This window comes from Armigeres subalbatus, chromosome 1 (genome assembly GCF_024139115.2).
Source record: "Armigeres subalbatus isolate Guangzhou_Male chromosome 1, GZ_Asu_2, whole genome shotgun sequence".
In the NCBI taxonomy this organism is placed as follows: Eukaryota; Metazoa; Arthropoda; class Insecta; order Diptera; family Culicidae; genus Armigeres; species Armigeres subalbatus.
Window position 1 is genome coordinate 301,422,515 of NC_085139.1, and position 8,700 is coordinate 301,431,214.

Sequence of the window (8,700 nt, forward strand, 5' to 3'; positions counted from 1 at the left end):
AAATAAATATGGAAAAGATTACTGATTACAATAATTAACAATAAGTGACTCGAATCAACTGGTTTTGCTCAGTGGTGCACTTTGCCGCGAATTAGACCACTAGCTCCACCGGTAAATTGGTTCTTGTTGGTGTACCGTTTTTTAACTTGCCTTTCTCTGTGACTACAGGTCTGGATTTCAACATGATTTCCGCTGCATAATGTTGCTTCATCTTAATTTCACTGTTTAAGTCTAGGTTTAAATTTCCTGTAATCTATCTTTATCTTCTCTGTAACCATCACATCATAAATCATAACATCCACCATAGAAATACAGGGCACCGGTTTCCAACAAACAGAAACTTAACAAGATTGAAATCACGGAAGAAAATTTAATAAAACCGAGGATAAGACTTAGTGAACAATCAAAAGACAGTTACTTTAAAAAAGCAAATGAACTCGACCAAAAGTACTAGTTAGTTTCATAAGCAGTTTTATGTTTTCGCACAATATTCACCAATGAATTTCATAAGGCACATTATGAAATGCATATTTAAACATAACGATTTCGTACGAACCTTATGGATCCAATTTCTAATGAACTCATGCGGTTTCATAAGGCAAAAATTATGAAAATCTTTATTTTATTTCTGGCAGTGTATAATGGACACTCTCGTGTTTATTTTCTATAGAATTGTAAAAAGTCATCTAATTTTACTTTCCATAGCATTTTCAATGCATGTAATCAAATCATAGGACTGTAGGGTAGGTTCTCCCGATGGAATTTCATAGCAAAATGTTTTCATTGTGCTGTAATAATGAAAAAATGGCTGGAGGGTCCACTATTGGGCATTTTACCCTATATAGTTATAAGATAAAGATTGTCACTGTCGTCGATGTCCGGAACATCTTTCGCTGGCAAGAATAGGGTGCTTAATGTCTATGAAGGTAAAATACATACGATTTGACAGTTCGGTACCACACACGTTTCGAACAGCAGAAGAATATTAACGCATTTGCCCAAAAGTACACGCGGCGCTCCCCAAAAGAAACGACGCACCGCGCTTTTTACTGCCCGTATACTCGATTCTTATGGGGAGATAACATTGCGGCGTTTCCTAGGGTGCGGTTGTTCCTTTCAAATGGGAAACGCCGCGTGGAATCTTGTGCAAATGCGCTTTTGGAAACATTACAACTGCCGCGCGGTGTATCGTACTGACAGCACCCTACAATAAAGGGAACCAATGCGAAAATCTTTATCTTGCACACTCAGTTTTTATTTCTGCAGCTTGGCAAAAATACGCACAGCCGTGCGCCAGCAAAATTTAAAACTGATATTTCAGCAAAAATGACGTTTGTTAGCTGATTTTCGGCAAAATATTTGCTGGTTTTCAGCTATTTTTACAGAAATCTCGGCAAAAAACGAGCAATGGGTAATGTTTTCAACATAACCGCGAGTAGACGTAGGACTTGTATAAACGTAACGTATTTACATTTAACTTTTAACTTTTGTTTGTTGTGTTGAAATATTAGCAATTTGTGTATTCAAAACTTCTGGAAATAAAACTAATAATTAAATACATAATAAGAATTGCTTTGTTTCTAACTATTAAGCCCTTATTTACTCAAGCAAGTGTAGGGCATTTATAGATCTCTTATTGATGATAGTATTTGAAGTTAAACAATTCTATTTATAAAATTTTCAGACTTGGGCAAAATATGCTATTTTGGGGGAACTGTCCCGTTTTCCACACTCAAATAAATCAAATGATATATTCTAAATGTATTCGCACTTAAAACTTTAACTGGAGGCACAATTTAGGATTTATATGCGCCTAATAAAAACTATTTCTAAGGTTTGTGGAACACAATATTTAGTTGAATGAGTTTGAAGTGCACTAAATAGAAAATAATATGCTGCACATATAATTTAAAAGCTTGTCATAAAGCAAAAACAACAACAAAAACCTTCAGCCGGAAAAATCTGCTAGACAAATTTGCTCGGAAATCAATATCAGCTTCACCGGCATTACCATATCAGTTATTGATTAAACGGTAAGTAACCAAAATGAGATCTCAAAGTTTCGTATTTACCATCTATATATATGATTCTCATTTTTTTTTTCTAGATAGGAGTGAAACAAAAAAAACGATTAAGAATTGAAATTAAAAGCCTGCAGAACAGCTCCATCCTGGAAATTGAGGTTTACTTTTCCCGAAGCTCTTAACCCTACTGTTTTTTGCTATAATATGAAACAGGAACATCTCACAGCGGAAGTTATTCTGTTTCTATTGCAGGATGCTACAGGTCAAACGTGGAACATGCAGTCGTGAGTTTTATTTCTTTTTTACTAGTCATGATAAACACAACACATTTTCAATTCTGTATATTTTTCTTTTCGGATCAGGTACATTCTTCAGGAACTAATGTTGAACAGAATGCGGTTGTTGTCCACCAACAGAAGGGTCCCATTTTTCGAGACAATTGGTAATTCAAATTTCATACCAAAAGTGAAGGGACCAATCAGAAAATATTTTGAAGAAAAATGAATTCAATCAAATTCAAAGAAGCATGCTGCAGGTGTGCACCGGGGAAAAGCGGTAAAGCAGCGTTGCCGGATCGATGCACGTGGCGTTGTAAAGCCGCTTTACGTGGACAACATGCCTTAATATTAGAAATAAATTACTTATTGCATAAATAATGTCGGTCTTGCTATCTTCTCCTATGAGATTTGTATTCAAAATTAAGTGCAGCACTAATAAATGATTTGAAATATATCGTTATGAAATCTATGCGCAGGTCTTATCGTATTATAAATGGTCTGCACATATAATTTATCATGACTGCGTTGATCATTAATTATTAGTGTCGCACATATTTTACAACAGCCAAAGTAACTGGTCAAAATATATGTGCGAAAATAATAGCAATAATATGCACTTTATTCTGAGTGCAAACAAAGAAATGCAACACCAATTTCGTTGCTTCTTTTTGCTACCATGCATGCTTACTGATGAAAAAAAAATCACAACAATAAGAATCAAGTCAAGGAGCAGTGACCCTACTATAATAGAGCAGATACTGCTAATACATCAACGAAAAATTATATAATGTTTTGAATCCAAACTCCATGTCTACGTCAAGCTTAATGATACAATTTCTTAGAAAATAAAAAACAAAGTATAAGATAAAGTTTATTTAAATATTCTTCTGGAAATTATTTTTTGCGGACTTTTTTTAAAACATGTAATTCAGCAAACATGTAATAATCTAAAATGGATATTAACACTATTGCTGATTGTGCATCTTTAATTGCTAATAGCTTCTGCAAATAAATGAAAGTAATTATTTTAATCAAATTTTTATTTTCATCAGTGTAGTTGATTTTTTTTATATGAAATCAGAAATGTTTTAATGTACATGTCGTTTGTACTACAAGCACAACTTAACATATGGTCAGTCATATGACATGACTCGTACTCATCCCGGGATCATTTGAATTATGAAACCAATCACCTGAATGAGCAGACCAAATCTCTCTAATTTTATTCTTCTTCATCCACCACCGAACTCCGAGCGATGCGATGGGCGATTGCATCCATCGCAACCGACACCATTGCACGCGACCATCATCAAGCACAGAATGACAAAAAAAATTCGCCCACTTCTTTCATGCATATTCGCAGACCCTCCGGCAGTTCTGCCGCTGGTGACTGCATGCTGTCGCTGTGTAGGTAAACACAGCGAATGAACGAACGAAACGAAAAATGCGCGAGCTAAAAGCACGTCAGTACGCGCTGCTGTCACAAATTGTAATGACTCGCACGCGGCAGGCACTGCTTCTTTTATACACAAAGAAAATCTTCCGACGGACCCGAAGGCCTGACATACCGCATTCTGATGTCCATGTTAGGAATGCACGGGATTGGTTACATATGAAACTTTTGCTGGCTTTGACAAGAATTGAAATTTTCAATAGCTTATCGTTAATAATCTTAAGTTTCAGTGAAATAGGCAAAATACTGGAGAGTGTCCGAGTCGATTGATATATAAATCTTCAAAATCCATCGAAAGATAAAGGCGCTAGTAACGTTCAAAATCTTCCCTTCCAGCGTAACGCTCTCGATTTCCAAAAATCTAAATGACACCCAGTATAGTAAAGAAAGACGTAAGTCCAACGTCAAAACATGTTTGCTGGGGCACGGCTGTGCGAATCTCAGTAAAAGTTCAACATTTTGCTGAGATCCCGGTAAAAAAAATTAAGTGTGTGTAACTAAAACATCTTTCGCACAAACTCGGTCGGGCGCGAACAGGTATCTGGCAGCCCCAATCCTACCCACTACGTTTGACAATAGCCAACAGTTGCCCATTGTTCGGTTGAAAATTGGCACGTCAGAATCAGAAGTTTTCGCAAACAAATCGGGAGTACCTCAAGTTCGTCATTGCAACCAAAAGTTCGTCACTTCTCACCAACACGAACGCAGGTTCGTAGTTGCAAACAATCCCATTTGATTTTGCCGTGACAGCTGCTCGTGGTTGCAAACAAACCGAGTAAAAGTGTGAGTGAAACGTGCGTGTACGTACACGATCGCTGAAAGCCTAATTGCATAATAAAATCCCCTTTGAAGTTTCTAAGAGTTCATATAAAGTTCCGGCAGCACTTTCTACCTGATTAAGAGCATAGCATAGCATAGTTACGGTGTACTTCGTAGATTGGACACTAGTGATACTCATGTTTTTCTTTTGAAATCCTTATCCAGATTGCTATCAGAAATCAAGGTGGGCGTGGTCCAAGGGGTTAGAAACTTTGCCACAACGTGGCAATAAAGACACTATATACAAAGACGCGAAATCTGATCCCTGGGGAAATAATTCGACAGGCAACCCCGAATGCGCAACACTGCTCATATTGCATAAAGTTTTCAAATTGGTGTAAGTGATTTTCCTAATTTCAAAAAAATGATTAGTAACGCTTATACCCACGCAAATCAGATAGCAAATACAATATAAACAAGTTGAGAGTCATTTTCTACCACTTGTAGGGCTTTATTAGGCTACATTGATCCAAAAATATTACAACAATAATTTAAACATGTTTATTTGCGGAAGTTAAATTAGCCCTTACCAAATGTTCTGCGTGATTTTTTGGAATGACAGTTCTTCTGCTCGATTGGAAAAGCACTGACAGTAAATTTGGAATTCCAATTGGAACATTTCCCGTCTTTGTTTATAGTGTCTTTACGTGGCAACACCGACTTTTGCTCCACGAAACACCTTTTAACACACTTCGGCACATTCAGTGATTCACTGAAAAGTATCTTGGCATCACTGCATATCATTTGACGTTTGTTTATTTGTTTATTTTGTTGACCTCAGATTTTTTTTTCTTTGATTTTGTCTGTCGTCAACACCGGGATCGGGAAACACACTTTGACACACATAAACACACGGAAGAGCAGTTTAACACAATTTGGTGTGGTAGAGTTTCTAACCCCTTGTCCAAATCCCTTCTGAATGCAGTCCAATCCAAATCCAATCCAATCCAAATCTAATCCAAGTCCAATCCAAATCCAATCCAGATCCTATTTAATTTAATCTAATCCAAATCCAATTCAAGTCCAATCCAAATCAAATATAAAATCAATCTGAATCCAATTCAAATTCAATCCAAATCCAAACCGAATCAAATCCACATCCAATCCAAATCAAATTCACATCTAATCCAAATCCAAATCCAATCCATCTTCTTCTTCTTATTGGCATTACATCCCCACACTGGGACAGAGCCGCCTCGCAGCTTAGTGTTCATTAAGCACTTCCACAGTTATTAACTGCGAGGTTTCTAAGCCAAGTTACCATTTTTGCATTTGTATATCATGAGGCTAGCACGATGATACTTTTATGCCCAGGGAAGTCGAGACAATTTCCAATCCGAAAATTGCCTAGACCGGCACCGGGAATCGAACCCAGCCACCCTCAGCATGGTCTTGCTTTGTAGCCGCGCATTTTACCGCACGGCTAAGGAGGGCCCCACAAAAATCCAATTCATATCCAATCCAAATCCAAATCCAATCCAATCCAAATGCAATCTAAATCCAATCCAAATCCAATCCAAATCAAATCCACATCTAATCCAAATCCACATCTAATCCAAATCCAATCCAATCCAAATCCAATCCAAATCCAATCCAAATTCAAATCCAATTCAAATCCAAATCCAATCCAAATCAAATCAACATCTAATCCAAATCCAATCCAAATCCAACTCAATCCATATCCAATCCAAATCCATTCCAATCCAATCCAAATCCAATCCAAATTCAAATCCAATTCAAATCCAAATCCAATCCAAATCAAATCAAACATCTAATCCAAATCCAATCCAAATCCAACTCAATCCATATCCAATCCAAATCCATTCCAATCCAATCCAAATCCAATCCAAATCCAATCCAAATCCAATCCAAATCCAATCCTTATCTAATCCAAATTCACATCTAATCCAAATCCAAATCCAATCCAAATGCAATCCAAATCCTATCCAAATCCAATCCAAATTCAAATCCAATTCAAATCAAAATCCAATCCAAATCCAATCCAAATCCAACTCAATCCATATCCAATCCAAATCCATTCCAATCCAATCCAAATCCAATTCAAATCCAATCCAAATCAAATCTAAAATCAATCTGAATCCAATTCAAATCCAATCTGAATCCAATTCAAATCCAATCCAAATCCAATCCACATCTAATCCAAATCCAATCCAAATCCAATCTAAATTCAATCCAAATTCCATTTAAATCTATTCCAAATCCAATCCAAAGCCAATCCAAATCGATTCGAAATCTAAATCACATCCAAATTCAATCCGAAATTCAAACCAAATCCAATATAATCCAAATCCCTTCTAATTGCAGTCCAATCCAAGTCAAATCCAATCCAAATCTAATCCAAATCCAATCCAAATCCAATCCAAATCCAATCCAGATCCTATTTAAATCCAAATCCAAATCTATTCAAAATCCAAACCAAATCCAAATCCAATCCAAATTCAAATCCAATTCAAATCCAAATCAAATCCACATCTAATCCAAATCCAACTCAATCCAAATCCAATCCAAATTCATTCCAATCCAATCCAAATCCAATGCACATCAAATCTAAAATCAATCTGAATCCAATTCAAATCCAATCTGAATCCAATTCAAATCCAATCCAAATCCAAACCGAATCAAATCCAAATCCAATCCAAATCAAATGCACATCTAATCCAAATCCAACTCAATCCAAATCCAATCTGTTGTCAACACTGCAGCAGCGAGAACATCTGTGACGTCATTGGCGTCCGAGATAAAAGGTGCCACGGCGTCGACGTCTGCCGCATCCACGTGTCGTCATGGTAATCAAATCAACAACCATCGAAGTATGCCATGCATGAAAATCTAGAAAAATCTACACTTTTATCAAGAACTTCAAGCCATTCAGAAGCATTTAAAATGTACTTAATCTAACTTATTCTGAAATAAATTAGTATAGTAAAACTTATAAGTTAGTAATTATGTAATTATTAGTGAAAAGGTGAGAAATTGCCAATAGTAAAGTGTATTCTGTGGTATTGTATACTGTGAGGTTTGTGAGTGTCCGGTGTCGTTGGCGGGATCCTGAATGTGGCCAAACCTGAGGCTCCACCCCCCGACGCGCAACATCCTGAAATCGTACAGTCTTCCCCCGCAGACAGGTGAGTTGGCGTGACGGTGCTTCTGCTGTGTCCGTTAGCTCACTGAACGCGTAATCTACACAATCCAATTCAATCTAAATTCAATTCAAATCCAATCCAAATCAAATCTAAAATCAATCTGAATCCAATTCAAATCCAAATCCAATCCAAATCAAATCTAAATCCAATCCAAATACAATTCGAATCCAATCCAAATCCAATCTAATCTAAATTCAACTGATTGATTGATTGATTGATTAAATGATTGTTTTATTTATTGATTGATTGATTAATTGATTATAATTTCATAATCTGAACAAATTATAATTTTGTAAAATATTGTATTTTTCTCGAATGATTAGATTCGATCGACGAAATTCAAGAGTTGTCAATTTTGTATTTCAAGGCATTTTCGACAACCTTTTCATAGATTACCTTGATTGTCAACCACGTGGTCGGTTGAGAACAATGGGACTGAATGTAAACATCGAAGCACCAGCTGGTTTTGTTGTGTAAACATGATCAGCTGGAGAGCTAAGAACAATGAAAAAATATGTAAACATGAGGGGGCTTGCGGCAGCTGTCACAATCTTCAAGTGAAATGCGCACGGTAGCCAGCAGCGAAATCGAAAGCGAAATCTAAGTAATATGGGGGACACACTTGTGGTATTCGTACCATGGTACAAAAATCTTGAAATGAGTGCCAAACCAATAATTGTCTTCATTAAAGATAGCCTTGAAATTATTTTCTTGTCGCCTTGTACCATGGTACGAATACCACAAGTGTGTGCCCCATATAAGACGAAATTTTTATCATAAGAGTCTAAATGGTGAAAAAAATCGCAATAAATAAATAATAAATAAATTAATTTGAAAATACATTTGAAGAGACAGTTCAAATTAACACGAACCAACAGCTATGTGGCACTCATTTTAGTTCCATGTTGAACCACCTTCGCGGTGGCGTCTCCGACAGTAACTCACGCTTTCAATCTGTCAAA

General features: G+C 36.5%; 1 long non-coding RNA gene across 1 annotated transcript; it reads left to right on the forward strand.

Moving 5' to 3' along the window:
- The first annotated feature begins 1,745 nt into the window (after positions 1-1,745).
- Positions 1,746-2,854, forward strand: LOC134216529 (uncharacterized). Its single transcript, XR_009980709.1, has 3 exons — positions 1,746-2,033; positions 2,112-2,308; positions 2,387-2,854. It is a non-coding gene; the product is annotated as an uncharacterized LOC134216529 (long non-coding RNA).
- Positions 2,855-8,700: the final 5,846 nt, after the last annotated feature.